The sequence below is a fragment of the Lampris incognitus genome, chromosome 4, assembly GCF_029633865.1.
Source record: "Lampris incognitus isolate fLamInc1 chromosome 4, fLamInc1.hap2, whole genome shotgun sequence".
NCBI lineage: Eukaryota > Metazoa > Chordata > Actinopteri > Lampriformes > Lampridae > Lampris > Lampris incognitus.
Genome location: NC_079214.1, coordinates 27,066,573 through 27,081,828, shown reverse-complemented (window position 1 = coordinate 27,081,828; position 15,256 = coordinate 27,066,573). Strand labels below are relative to the sequence as shown.

General features: G+C 44.1%; 1 long non-coding RNA gene across 2 annotated transcripts; it reads right to left on the bottom strand.

Annotated features, from left to right (window-relative positions):
- Positions 1-454: 454 nt before the first annotated feature.
- Positions 455-13,131, bottom strand: LOC130111876 (uncharacterized). Of its 2 annotated transcripts, XR_008810179.1 has the most exons (6): positions 13,021-13,131; positions 9,947-10,087; positions 9,387-9,473; positions 2,279-2,351; positions 2,051-2,148; positions 455-1,611 (listed from the first exon to the last, which is right to left on the bottom strand). It is a non-coding gene; the product is annotated as an uncharacterized LOC130111876 (long non-coding RNA). The 2 variants fall into 2 exon arrangements; XR_008810178.1 differs by lacking the exons at positions 2,279-2,351; positions 9,387-9,473.
- Between the last annotated feature and the right edge of the window lie 2,125 nt (positions 13,132-15,256).

The following is a 15,256-nucleotide window of genomic DNA, read 5'->3' as shown; positions in this document are numbered from 1 at the left end:
TACCATGGCTGCCTGGTCAATGTGAAATAATATATTTCAATTACAGATTTCTCAATGTTTTAAATGGTCCTATTACTGTAGCAAAAACATTCATTGCACGAAGTAGAATAAAATCGAGTGAATCGGCACCGCACTCAACTCAGCTCCTGCTTTCGTTAGCCTCATTGAAGCACAACCCCGACTCACTGCTGAAAACCGCCATGCTTAGTTGACCACGCTGGTAGCTAGTTCTGTGACTTGTCGCTAGCTTCATCTCCCGTTCTCTCAACATTTTCTCTCCGCTTCCACGGGGGGGAGGGACAAAAACAAACAAACAAAACAAATCATGGTAAACAAATCCACACCTCGTCGCTAGTTTGTTGTGTCCTTGCGGGCCCAGCATTCAAAAATAAGGATAGCCGGAGACAGAAATACGATATATATAGAACTCAAAGAGATTTATTAACTCGCGCTTCCTGTAAACTTGGGAACTTCCAACAGTCTGAGGCTCATGGGATATGTGGTACAATATGTCTACCAACAACTAGCTCTATTCTTATGTTATTAACAAAAATACACATCTTAATACACAACAAAACAAAGCAAGACTCTCTTTGTTACACTAATATTCTTCATGTGAAGCAGCAATTTCGATTTGTTGATTTAATGGGTTAGGTTTACAACCACAAGCGATCGGTGGGGCAGGGTGGACGCAAATTGATCACGTACACGCGCATCTCCATTTGTAGAACAGCCAGTAGGAACGCCCGCTCTCTGAAATGACCCATGATTGAGTAAAATCTTCCCGGGCTAGATTTTTTTTAAAGCCTGAATACAGAGCCAAGTGGACAAGCAGAAGTCTAGTTTTCTCTCAGACCAATTGAATCACAATATGCTGAAAGGTTATTATGAAATTTTTGCTCAATGACGCCCTAAAAAAAAACTACCTCCAGCTTTTAAAGCACACATTTCTGGTCACAAGGGGGCGCCACAGACAATCTTGCCTTGGGTGCCATGTTAGTTAGGGCCGGCTCTGCTTGAGGGAAACTCTGGAGTCTTGAACAGGGGGCCTGCTCTTGTATCTGAAGGCAAAGGCCTTGAGTTGGAATCAGTCATCGGGGGACAAACTACAGGATCTTTAGGACCAGGCTTTGGCTCAAAGTCATACCGAGACAGTGGCCCAATATTGGTGCAAGGCAGCGGCTCACTATGGCAACTAAGAGAGCGTATTGGCCTCCTTGATCTGTCATAAGCCTTGTCTATCCACAGCTCCACTTGGCTTTTGTCAAGTCTGGAGGCAGAACTGTCTGTCTCCTCCAACGGTGGCTCTGAGTCAAAGTTATTCTTCTTGTCCATGCCTGAGGTGTGTTCAGTGTCACCTCTTGAGCAAATTCTTGTTACCTCATCCTCCTGCAGTTCCTCAGTATGACTAAGAGGTTGCATCTCTGTGAGAAGATTGGAACCTGTCTTGGAGATAATGTTCCAATCTTTGAGGATGTCATCTGATGTGATGAACTGTGAGGTCACTGTAAATCGGATAATACATTTGGTGTGTATATCTGCAGGAATGAGGTACATGGTGCCAGACCATGTCAGTCTTCTCAATAGCTCCTGCATCAAAGCATTTCCACCCTGGAAAGAAACAATTTTTACTTTGTACAATGCTAAAACACACAAGGCTTTGTGTATGCTACTTCTTCATTACAAGGCATTTGAGAGTACAAAACCTTTAGTGAAAATCAAAAGAAATGAGAAGTATCTGGAGCTGTGCTAAAGCTTGATCATCTTCATGTTAAAGCCCTTGCTTATAATCTTTTGATGATCTCTGTAATTGCTTGTCCCTTTCATAATACCAGATAACCTAACACGGTGACACAGCTTTGAACAAGGCGTGACTGGAAAGATTGTGAAACTCAGTAAGCATTAGCCAGTAAAAGACAGGTTATACAACTTAATTGATTAGATTAAGTTGAGCACATTTAGCTCTAACTATGCTGAACCATTTACTATAAATGTACTGTATACTATATGGGTTGTTTGAAAGGATCTTTGAAGTGTGAGCGCTACAAACCTTCAGACAGAAGACCTGTCAAGGTGTCTCTTGGCAGAATCTTCAAAATTACAGTCATTCCTTATGTGAGACTCCAGGAGCCTCGCCATCTTAATACCCTAAAAACAGAGGAAACATTTCTTTATTAAGAATGGATCTTATTCCCCCTTGTTGTTCAGACAGTTTTGTCCTGGTTGTCTGGAATTTTCCACAAAAATATCTGCAAAGAACACCAAGCAGTTGACCTACCTGCCTACCTATTTGCCTTCTTTCCCTTTTCCCTTTCTTTCTTCCTTCCTTTCTTGAGTCTCCAGAGAATGAGCTATTGGTTGGAGTTAGGGGAAATCTATTAGTACATCGTAATAAATATTAAAGGTAATAGTTAATATTTTTAAATATTTAGTATTTAATGTGTCTCTGACACATTAAAATCCCAAAATTACGCAGTGAACTCACTATCGACGCGTCCAGGGGATGCACCCTAGTTTCCCCCCCTGATAATGGTACATTCATTCATTCATTCATTCATTCATTCCTCACTCATCAGCCGCTTCTTTGGCGTCGGGTCGCGGTGGCAGCAAGCTAAGTAGGGTACTCCAGACGTCCCTCTCCCCAGCAACGCCCTCCAGCTCTTCCTGGGGGATCCCAAGGTGTTCCCAGGTTAGATTGGACATGTAGTCCCTCCAGCGAGTTCTGGGTCTACCCCGGGGTCTCCTCCCAGTTGGACGTGCTCGGAAAACCTCCAAAGGAAGGCGCCCAGGAGGCATCCTAATCAGATGCCCAAACCACCTCAGCTGGCTCCTTTCGACGCGAAGGCACAGTGGCTCTACTACGAGCTTCCTCCGGATGTCTCAAATCTCCGTTGAAATCATAGAAAGAAAGAAATGAAAGAAACCTCGCCGCCGGTCACCTTTTTCCAACCGTCTCTAACTCAAGCAGATGAGATCCCACACCTCATCAAACTCTGCCTAAGTCTCCCCATCTCAGCTGCTTCATTGAAGGGGACATTTTCCGCTCTCCACCATCTGAAGACATGGTTACACACAACTATGGTGCGAAAAAGACTGACCCACCTTGCTCTGATTGGACAGTTTGGACATTGATGCCCGCATGAGGGACTTTATCAGTGCCAACCCGGAGAGAAAGGCCACGTTTGGAGTTCTGCATGCAGGCCGGCAGTAAGGCAAGACAATTATGTATTTCTTGATTGGAGATTGTGGCTGATAGGTCTATATGTATGGGTTGATTTTTATATGCTGTCGCCATGCAGCCTGCAACTGTGTTTGGAGACTGCATGTGGCTGATAGGCCCATGTGTTATTATAGGTTGATTTTTAGGCTATATGCTGCCACCGCACAGCCTGCATTTGTGTTTTGGAGATTGTGCTTTGGCTATAGGCATACATATTACATATATTTATGTGTTTGTTTTTTTTATGCTGCCGCCGAGCAGTCTGCATTTGTGTGGTGATGTGCTTTTATGTATCATGCATAAATGAGTGTTGATGTTCAGCATCACGGTCAGCATACAAGCATTCCGCATAGAAAAGCAGCGCCCATAACGTTAGGCCTGGCACCACTGTGTGTGTGTGTGTGTGTGTGTGTGTGTGTGTGTGTGTGAGAGAGAGAGAGAGAGTGAGAGTGAGAGAGAGTCTATTTGTCCCTCAGTAGCAACTAATCTCGCATTCTAGTCATTTATCAGTGTTTTATCTTAAGCGGCTAGGCTATGCATAGTCATAACGTCAATCCTGGCAAAACTCGACCCCCCCTCCTTTTTTCTCAGCCCCCCCCCCTCCTCAAAATATGTTCCCGCGGCTATGCACGTTGCCATCGTCACTCATGGCGATGATGACCAGTGATGGTTCACCGTCCAGGGGACGTGCCGTGTTGAAACCATAGAAATAAACCAAACAGGCCGCTCTGGTGGCCGAGCAGAATAAACCGCCGTTCTTGCAGTCCGATCGTCATGTGGCTGGTTGGTTCGTATCCCAGACTTGCCGTAACCGGTCATGGCCAGAGCATCCATGGGGTAAGGCATTCATTAGGCCACCCTTACCCGAGGGATAGTGGGTGTAGATAGGTGTAGTGTTCGGGGACTCGTCGTTCTCCAGCGACCCCTCTGGCCCACCCAGGCGCCTGCAGCCAAGCAACTGAAAGCATTCTCCCTACGCCTCCTTCGCGGCCTGAAGGTGATGCAATCCATGCGAGGCTTCAGCGTGTAAAATAGCGAGAGCAGCCGACACGAGTTTGAAGGAAGCTGGTGTTACGAGTATCTCCTTCCTGTGGAAACGTGAGACGGGGGAGTTATTCGACAAGAGTTCCGGCCATATGCCATTGGGTTAATCGGGTGGGATAAGGGGAAAACTAGAAATAAATTTATAAAAAAAAAGAAATAAACCAAACAACAGAGGACAGCTTTTTACTACTGTTTTATGTGTAGCGAACTCGGGGCAGCCAGGTGCGCGTCTCGGCTGCGGTGCATTTCCGGCTGCCCCCTGAATCCACTACATGTTTGTGATAAAAATGGTGTCTTGCACTGTTTGGCGGCACTGCAGCCCTTATTTCATTTTTAACATGTGCCTGCACATTGTTTTTAATGACAATAACTTGAATTGGATTGAATAAAAGTTTCACATTGATTGACTAAGTTCATTTTCTTATCACATTTGATTTACTTGATAATAGGTAGATGATTTTGGTGCCATTTTGGTGACATTAGTTTGTTTATTTGTAGGCATGTTTTGTTCAAATGTTTTGTTCACGTGTTTGTTTTGCTCAACTGTCTTATCTGACAACTGATTTTGGCACTATTATGTTGCTACAGACACTACTTTGTTTATTGGACATTTGTAGCATGTCATGATCAGACATTGTTTTGTAAATAACATTTTCAGATTTGGGGTTTTATTTGATTCATTTTAAGATATATTTTCAACACAGGGCGGCACGGTGGCGCAGTGATTAGCACAGTTGCTTCACAGCAAGACGGTCCTGGGTTCGAGCCCCAGGCAGGGCCGGATCTCCGCATAGGCCGACAAGGGCCCAAATCTTCGAGGGGACCCAAAATTAGGGGGGGGGGGGTACAATATATTTTTAATTTAATATTATTATTTTATTAGTAGCATTTTTTTAACATATCAACAATTCCTATGAAGCTTGCACGCCAAATAAATGTCTATCAATCAGGAATAATTATTATGCCATAAAAAGAAATAACGCAAATGAAACCATGGTATCGGTCAATCTAACTCTAAGAACTCCATCTCCCAGAATGCCATACCGGATTTGCATTAAACTTGAAATGTTAATGTACGTTACAGCGGAGAAACAGCATCCACGTAGATCCGTGCTTAATTTTGGAAAAGAGCTACAGAATGCAGTCAAGTGCAGCAAAGCGTAAAAAAAGAAAACAAGAAGAAGCAGAGGCTGAACGCCAAAGAGGGGCATTTGAAAAATATTTGACTCCAGCACCAGTCTCAACACCTCCAATGCCTGAAAGTAAATATAGCCTAAGTAAAGAGCTTCAAGGAAGCTTTTCATTACTGTTGACAAGCTCCTTTGTCGGGACTTTTACAATATTGGCCAAGCCAAGGTTATGCGTATGTACTCTTATACTGGTGTCACCACTAGAGGGCGCTGTTGTGTCGACCTGTGGTCTATAAAACAGCATGCGCAAAATAAAGAAACCCTTTCCGGTTACAGCAACACCGACGAAGTTCACGCGTGATTTTTCTCCGTGAAATGAGTCTAGTTGAGCCAGTATTCCTGCCCTCAGAGTTGACAACGTCAACAGGTTATGGGCCCAGAAGAGAAGGTGGAAGCCGATAATACAGACTATGCTTTGACGGAGATGAGAAAAGTTACGAGTTATGAGAAACCAAGTTTTTAGGCCATCTGCGTTTGCTCGGTCTTAAAGAGACCATATTACAAGAGCCAGAAGGACAACGAAAATGAGGACGTGGTTGCCGAAGATGCAAAGAAAAATGAAGATGCATATGATGAATTGATGCAATTTTTGGATGATAAAAGTCTCTCCCTGGTTATGAGAGAAGCTGCCGACGATGGAAGAAGAGCAATGGAGATACTGGGGGACCACTACGCTGGCAAAGGGAAGCCACGTGTGATTAGCCTCTACACAGAGCTAACATCTCTCCAGAAAGCGGCAAATGAGACCGTCACAGAATACATCACTCGTGCAGAAACGGCTATAACAGCGCTGAGAAATGCAGACGAGGTTCTTAGCGATGGACTGTTAATTGCTATGATTCCGAAAGGCTTGCCCGAATCATTTAAGCCGTTTTCCATCCACATAACGCAGGGTGATGAGAAGATAACTTTTTCGTAGTTCAAAACCAAGCTGAGAAGTTATGAGAGCACGGAGAAGTTTAATGGCAACCCGAATGATGACAACGTGATGAAGACAAGCAGCTCAACAATGAGAGTGAGTGGGAGAGAGAAAGAAAAGAGCTCGGACATAACCTGCTACAACTGCGGCCAAATGGGGCAAAAAGCCCAGGCATGCAACGTTACTGGAGGCGAGCGTCGAGCACAGAGACAGTGGTGCAGTGTTTGCCAGAGCTCCACTCACAGAGACACCACATGCAGACGGAAAAGACGTGACAATGCGAAACAAGCAGTGGATGCACAGGATCACACTTTCGCTTTCAAAATTGATGACTGTCAGGTCAGTGGAGCAAAACAGAGAGGTCTCATGGGGCATACGGGTGCAACATCACACATAATCACCGACATCGGAAAGTTAAGGAGGTTTGATGACAGTTTCCAGCCAGAGACACACGTTTTGGAATTGGCTGACGGGACGAAAAAAAGCGGTGTCGTGCTGAAGAGAGGTGAAGCGGAGGTCTGCCTGCTGGACAGTGAGGGTCCCCGGGTGAAGACAACGCTGAAGAAGGCGCTGCACATTTCATCATATCCACAAGACATTTTCTCTGTTAAAGCAACGACGGGCAACGGAGCTGCAGTCAACTTTCGGGAACGACACAACCACCTCAACCACAAGGATGGCACCAGGTTTGACATCAAAGTGTACAATAGACTTTACTATCTGAACACTGTAGATGATGAACAAGGTGAGGGTGTCATGGATGCTATGATAGAACTGAAACAATCTGTCAGCCAGATTAGTGCATAAGGAGCTGACAATGCATCTGTAAATTTTGGCAAGCATAATTCAGTTTTTCAAAAACTAAAAGAAGTCAGTCCGCACATCGTAAAGGGCAACTGCAAATACCAATTGATCCACAACTACCTGAAAAACGCGAACAGACTTCTGAGTGCTGGAGGTTATGATGTTGAATGCACTGTATTAAAAATCTACAGCGAGTTCTCATGCTTAGCCAAAAAAACAGAATCTCCGAAATAGTTTTGTGAGTTTTTATGCCTCAGTACAAAGAGATATGTACCAACCCGTTGGTTATCTCTGTTGCCTGTAATTCAGTGGATCTTTGAGTGTTGGCCTACCCTGAAGTGTTATTTTTTTGTCACTGGGAAAGAAGGATTGTCCTGACATCTGGAAGGCTATGTGCAGAAGTGGTGCTGATGCTGCCAACAGCAGTGATGAGGATAAAGCAACGCTGCTTGAATATTTCCTGTTGCTCATGCACAACGTCAACCCAGCCACTGAGGATGCACAAGCCAGTGCATCCTTAGTGCCGGTCCCAAGCCCGGACAAATGGGGAGGGTTGCGTCAGGAAGGGCGTCCGGCGTAAAATCTTTGCCAAATCAAATATGCGGATCATAAATAAGACTTGCATACCGGATCGGTCGAGGCCCGGGTTACCAACGACCGCCACCGGTACTGTTAACCAGCAGGGTGTCGGTGGAAACTATGCTACTGTTGGGCGAAGGAGAAGGAGAGGGGGAAAGCATGTCCAGAGGCAGCTAGAGAGGAGGAAGGGTAGGCATGTGGAGGTGAGAGTTGGAACTTTGAATGTTGGCACTATGACTGGTAAAGGGAGAGAGCTGGCTGACATGATGGAAAGAAGAAAGGTAGGCATACTGTGTGTGCAAGAGACCAGGTGGAAGGGGAGTAAGGCCAGGAGTATCGGAGGTGGGTTCAATCTCTTCTACCATGGTGTGAATGGGAGGAGTAATGGGGTAGGGGTAATTCTGAAGGAAGAGTATGTCAAGAGCGTGCTGGAGGTGAAGAGAGTGTCAGACAGAGTGATGAGTATGAAGCTGGAAATTGAAGGTTTATTGCTGAATGTTATCAGTGCATATGCCCCGCAAGTTGGGTGTGAGATGGATGAAAAAGAAGAATTCTGGAGTGAGTTGGACGACATGGTGGAGAGGGTACCCAAGGAGGAGAGAGTGGTGATTGGAGCGGACTTCAATGGACATGTTGGTGAAGGGAACAGAGGTGATGAGGAGGTGATGGGAAGGTATGGAGTCAAGAAGAGAAATGTGGAAGGACAGATGGTGGTCAATTTTGCGAAAAGGATGGAAATGGCTGTGGTGAATACATATTTCAAGAAGAGGGAGGAACACAGGGTGACGTACAAGAGTGGAGGAAAGTGCACACAGGTGGACTATATCTTATGTAGAAGGCGCCATCTAAAAGGGATTGGAGACTGCAAGGTGGTGACAGGGGAGAACGTAGCTAGGCAGCATCGGATGGTGGTCTGTAGGATGACTCTGGAGACCAAGAAGAGGAAGTGAGTGAAGACACAGCCGAAGATCAAATGGTGGAAGTTGAAGAAGGAAGACTGTTGTGTGGAGTTCAGGCAGGAGTTAAGACAGGCACTGGGTGGTAGTGAAGAGTTGCCAGATGGCTGGACAACCACTGCAGAAATAGTGAGGGAGACAGCTAGGAAGGTACTTGGTGTGTCATCAGGACAGAGGAAGGAAGACAAGGAGACTTGGTGGTGGAATGAGGAAGTACAGCAAATTATACAGAGGAAAAGGTTGGCAAAGAAGAAGTGGGATAGTAAGAGAGATGAAGAAAGTAGACAGGAGTACAAGGAGATGCAGCGTAAAGCAAAGAGAGAGGTGGCAAAGGCAAAGGAAAAGGCGTATGGTGAGTTGTATGACAGATTAGACACCAAGGAAGGAGAAAAGGACTTGTACCGATTGGCTAGACAGAGGGACCAAGCTGCAAAGGATGTGCAGCAAGTTAGGGCGATCAAGGATAGAGATGGAAATGTGCTGACAAGCGAGGAGAGTGTGCTAAGAAGGTGGAAGGAATACTTTGAGGGGCTGATGAATGAAGAAAATGAGAGAGAGAAGGTTGGATGATGTAGGGATAGTGAATCAGGAAGTTCAGCGGATTAGCAAGGAGGAAGTGAGGGCAGCTATGAAGAGGATGAAGAATGGAAAGGCAGTTGGTCCTGATGACATACCTGTGGAGACATGGAGATGTTTAGGGGAGATGGCAGTGGAGTTTTTAACTAGATTGTTTAACACAATCCTGGAAAGTGAGAGGATGCCTGAGGAGTGGAGAAGAAGCATACTGGTACCGATTTTCAAGAACAAGGGCGATGTGCAGAACTGTAACAACTACAGAGGTATAAAGTTGATTAGCCACAGCATGAAGATTTGGGAAAGAGTAATAGAAGCTAGGTTAAGAGGAGAGGTGACGATCAGCAAGCAGCAGTATGGTTTCATGCCACGAAAGAGCACCACAGATGCGATGTTTGCTTTGAGAATGTTGATTGAGAAGTATAGAGAAGGCCAGAAAGAGTTGCATTGTGTCTTTGTAGATTTAGAGAAAGCTTATGACAGAGTGCCGAGAGAGGAGGTGTGGTATTGTATGAGGAAGTCAGGAGTTGCAGAGAAGTATGTAGGAGTGGTGCAGGATACGTATGAGGGAAGTGTGACAATGGTGAGGTGTGCGGTTGGAATGACAGATGGGTTCAAGGTGGAGGTGGGATTACATCAAGGATCGGCTCTGAGCCCTTACTTGTTTGCAATGGTGATGGACAGGTTGACGGACAAGATCAGGCAGGAGTCTCCATGGACGATGATGTTCGCGGATGACATTGTGATCTGTAGCGAGAGTAGGGTGCAGGTTGAGGAGAGCCTGGAGAGGTGGAGGTATGCACTGGAGAGAAGAGGAATGAAAGTCAGTAGGAGCAAGACGGAATACTTATGCGTGAATGAGAGAGAGGACAGTGGAATGGTCAGGATGCAAGGAGTGGAGGTGACAAAGGCATTTGAGTTTAAATACTTGGGGTCAACTGTCCAAAGTAACGGGGAGTGCAGGAGAGAGGTGAAAAAGAGAGTGCAGGCAGGTTGGAGTGGGTGGAGAAGTGTGTCAGGAGTGATTTGCGACAGAAGGGTATCAGCGAGAGTTAAAGGGAAAGTTTACAAGATGGTTGTGAGACCAGCTATGTTATATGGTTTGGAGACAGTGGCACTGACGAAAAGACAGGAGGCGGAGCTGGAGGTGGCAGAGTTGAAGATGCTAAGATTTTCACTGGGAGTAACGAAGAAGGACAGGATTAGGAACGATTATATTAGAGGGACCGCTCAGGTTGGACGGTTTGGAGACAAAGCAAGAGAGGCAAGATTGAGATGGCTTGGACATGTGTGGAGGAGAGATGCTGAGTATATTGGGAGAAGGATGCTGAATATGGAGCTGGCAGGGAAGAGGAGAAGAGGAAGGCCAAAGAGGAGGTTTATGGATGTGGTGAGGGAAGACATGCAGGTGGCTGGTGTGACAGAGGAAGACGCAGAAGACAGGAAGAGGTGGAAGCGGATGATCCGCTGTGGCGACCCCTAACGGGAGCAGCCGAAAGTAGTAGTAGTAGTAGTAGCTCAACGTCATGCAGGAATTTGTGTTCGGGAGGACTAATAAGGACTGTATAGGTGGTTATTTGTTTGTATAGCTAGCGTTTCCCTCAGGGTATCAGTGAGGACACAGTACACAGAGTGTACAAACCCCAATTTCAATGAATTTGGGACGTTGTGTAAAACGTGAATAAAAACAGAATACAATGATTTGCAAATCCTTTTCGACGTATAGTCAATTGAATACACTACAAAGACAAGATATTTAATGTTCAAACTGATAAGCTTTATTGTTTTTTGCAAATATTCACTCATTTTGATTTGATGCCTGCAACACGTTCCAAAAAAGCTGGGACAGGGGCAACAAAACACTGGGAAAGTTGAGGAATGCTCAAAAAACACCTGTTTGGAATATTCCACAGGTGAACAGGTTAATTGGAAAGAGGTGAGTGGCAAGACTGGGTATAAAAGGAGCATCTCCGAAAGGCTCAGTCGTTCACAAGCAAGGATGGGGCGAGGGTCACCACTTTGTGAACAACTGCGTGAGCAAATAGTCCCAACAGTTTAAGAACAACGTTTCTCAATCTACAATTGCGAGGAATTTAGGGATTTCGTCATCTACAGTCCATAATATCATCAAAAGATTCAGAGAATCCGGAGAAATCTCTGCACGTAAGCGGCAAGGCCAAAAACCAACATTGAATGCCTGTGACCTTCGATCCCTCAGGCGGCACTGCATTAACAACCGACATCATTCTGTAAAGGATATTACCACATGGGCTCAGGAACACTTCGGAAAACCATTGTCAGTTAACACAGTTAGTCGCTACATCTACAAGTACAAGTTAAAACTCTACCATGCAAAGCGAAAGCCATATATCAACAACACCCAAAAACGCCGCTGGCTTCTCTGTGCCCGAGCTCATCTGAGATGGACTGACGCAAAGTGGAAAAGTGTGCTGTGGTCTGACGAGTCAACATTTCAAATTGTTTTTGGAAATCATGGACGTCGTGTCCTCCGGGCTAAAGAGGAAAAGGACCATCCAGATTGCTATTAGTGCAAAGTTCAAAAGCCAACATCTGTGATGGTATGGGGGTATGTTAGTGCTCATGGGATGGGTAACTTGCACATCTGTGAAGGCACCATTAATGCTGAAAGGTACATACAGGTTTTGGAGCAACATATGCTGCCATCCAAGCGACGTCTTTTTCAGGGACGTCCCTGCTTATTTCAGCAAGACCATGCCAAGCCGCATTCTGCATGTGTTACAACAGCGTGGCTTCGTAGTAAAAGAGTGTGGGTACTAGACTGGCCTGCCTGCAGCCCAGACCTGTCTCCCATTGAAAATGTGTGGCGCATCATGAAGCGCAAAATACGACAACGGAGACCCCGGACTGTTGAGCAACTGAAGTCGTACATCAAGCAAGAATGGGTAAGAATTCCACCTACAAAGCTTCAACAATTAGTGTCCTCAGTTCCCAAATGCTTATTGAGTGTTGTGAAAAGGAAAGGTGATGTAACACAGTGGTAAACATGCCCCTGTCCCAGTTTTTTTTTGGAACGTGTTGCAGGCATCAAATTCAAAATGAGTGAATATTTGCAAAAAAACAATAAAGTTTATTAGTTTGAACATTAAATATCTTGTCTTTGTAGTGTATTCAACAGAATATAGGTCGAAAAGCATTTGCAACTCATTGTATTCTGTTTTTATTTATGTTTTACACGACATCCCAACTTCACTGGAATTGGGGTTTGTAGATTATAGTTTATTCCAAGGCACAAAGGCATGGGCATTCCTCACTGGTCTCGCAATTATTAACATGTTGTGTGGTCTGTAACACATTACAAATCATATTACCATTAGTAAACGAACAGATCTAACATTCAAGTCAAAGTCAAACATCAGGCTATAACGTTATTAGACTATAGCTGACGACAACAGATGATCTGAAAGTATACATAGTCTAGCTCAGTATATAGTCTAGCTAACCAAACATGTAGCTCATACACAAAGAGAATAACGCTCATAACAAATACATCAATGACGGGCCCGATAGGCTAGGATCCATAACACATTCATAACGTGTCCTAAACGATCTAGCTAAATATTGTGGCGAAAGGAGGCTAACGGTTCCGTTGCTAGCGGACACTTACAGCTAATCTAAACAATGTAAAATAGGCTAACGTTATCTCAGCAAATAATAAGTCACTGTTGTGCACTAAGGACAAGGGGGGGGGCTTACATATCCTCATGGACGCACATGCATAGATAAAAAAACAAACTCCAACTTAGATCGTCTTCTCGTAATATTAGACTGTAAACGTAATATTGCTAGGTTAGTAGCAAACTTTCTCTCATCTCCGTTGGGAGGCTAGCCCCACAATGATTCTGGTCTTTGGGGCGGGCCAAGATCTGTCAATCATCAGCTTTGTGAATGGAGCCTTTCTAACAATTTGACAGTGCAATACGGAAGTTGGAAAATGAGAGCGTTAGTCTACTGGATGTTCACTGAGTGATGAGCTGATTGCGCAGGTAATTAATCTCACGCCATGCAGACAGATTTTATGGTAGTAAAACGAAGCATGCATTCCCGAAAACTGAGTGCAAGAGAACAGAAGAGCTGGCACCAGACAAGAAATGGGTTTTTTTTTCAAAAAGGAGAAAGAAGCAAATGCATTGCTCCAAGTGGTATCTTTTGTTTTGTCTGTCCCCGTCAGCAGTGCCTATGCCGAGTGTGTATTTAGCCACACGGAAGATGTCTGGTCAGATAAAAGGAACAAGATGTCAGTGGGGTTAGTCAAAGCAGAACTTCAAGTCAGACTAAACTTCAAAGCGTCATGCTTGGAGTTTAAAACATTCACCGAGGGACAACAGAGACTCCTACAGGCAGCAAAAAGGAACGACAAGTACACATGGAAAAAGAGGTGAGAAATGTCAGCGTTAGGTTTCCCAAATTCATTAAGTTAAAAAGTTGTTTATCATCTATTAGGCTATAATAAATCTAATCGTGTTTTCCTCTGTATTTTTTTAAATCTGTATTTAATGTAGTAAGGCCCAGCAGCAGGAGTCCAGAGTGAGTGCAACTGCGTCAGGGTCAGGCAGTGCGTCAAGGTCATCCAGCGCGTCAGGGAGTGCATCTGCGTCAGGGAGACCGTCTGTGTCAGTACAAATATAGGTAAGAGAGGCAATAGGGAGTCCTACAAATGTTAACCTAGTATATTTGCAAATATGGTTTAATCCCCCGCGCCTCGCGTCGAATGTCCCGGTTTTTCACAAATCAAAGGTGGCAACCCTAGTTAGCTCGCTTGGACTAAGCTAAGTAATGTTAATGTTTACGTTTTGCTTTCCTTTCATTTATACATGTTAAGGGCTTGGGAAGTTAGTCTGGAGAGATTACAGAAAAGCAAACCCAAAGAGAGACACAATATGTGACATATATATTTAGTTAAGCCGCTTACATTATATTTGCCTTCATTATTTTAGTTTTTTGTTTTCTGTCCGAAACCCGTGAGGGGGAAGAATGAAGATATTATAGGTTTCTTATTTGATAAGAAAATGTCTCGCTCGCTCTCACTCTCACTCTCTCTCCCTGAATATGCAATAAAAAATCTTCTCAATGGTTCTGTTGTTTACCTTTTTATTATTAGTTAATTGGGTAAACTTGCTGATTGCTACAATATTCAATGACATATTGTACTTGCATTTGGAAATGTACGCTTAATTTGCAAAGACTACAGAATGGTACAAAAGGAGCCAGCTAACCTGCATCAAGACCACATCATAGAGTTGTGCAAGAGGAGACGTAAACCTATACATCAAACCTTATCACTAGTGAAAATAACATATTATGGGTATTTTGTTAGACAGTTTAATTAATGGTATTTGGTGGACAGTGTAATGGTCCACGGTGGGAATGTGTATGAATTGGTTACAAGATAATGATTAGTCTAGTATCTTATGGACATAACATCCTCTTACACTTTGTAAGACTTGCATGGACTCCTGTATAATTAGTCAAATGAGATATGTCAGACAAGCAAATTGAACCAGCTGTGTTGTCTGTCTACTGTGGGTTACTGTATTAGCCAGCTAACTTATGATTCAACAAAACCACTAACGTTATTGATATTTGGTATCCAGCACAACTAGCAAACGTTAGGTATAACAATGCCAGACTAGCGTTAGCTGGCTAACTAGTTCACTGTTTGCAATCAATATAAACGGTTAGTTAAATTAGGTAAGGTTATTAGGATATCCAAAGTAACGTTAACGTTAGCTAGCTAGCTAAAGTAACGCAAATCGTTAACATATGTTAGCTAGTGTTAACTTGCAATCACTGATTGTTGTTAGCTAGCCAACATAGCGATAATTGCACTGTTAGCAAGCTAAAAAGTAAATCAATTTGCAATTCATACACTAGTGCTAGCTAACCTTAGCTAGCAATCGCTAACTACTAAGAAGTTACTGCAGCTGGCTAG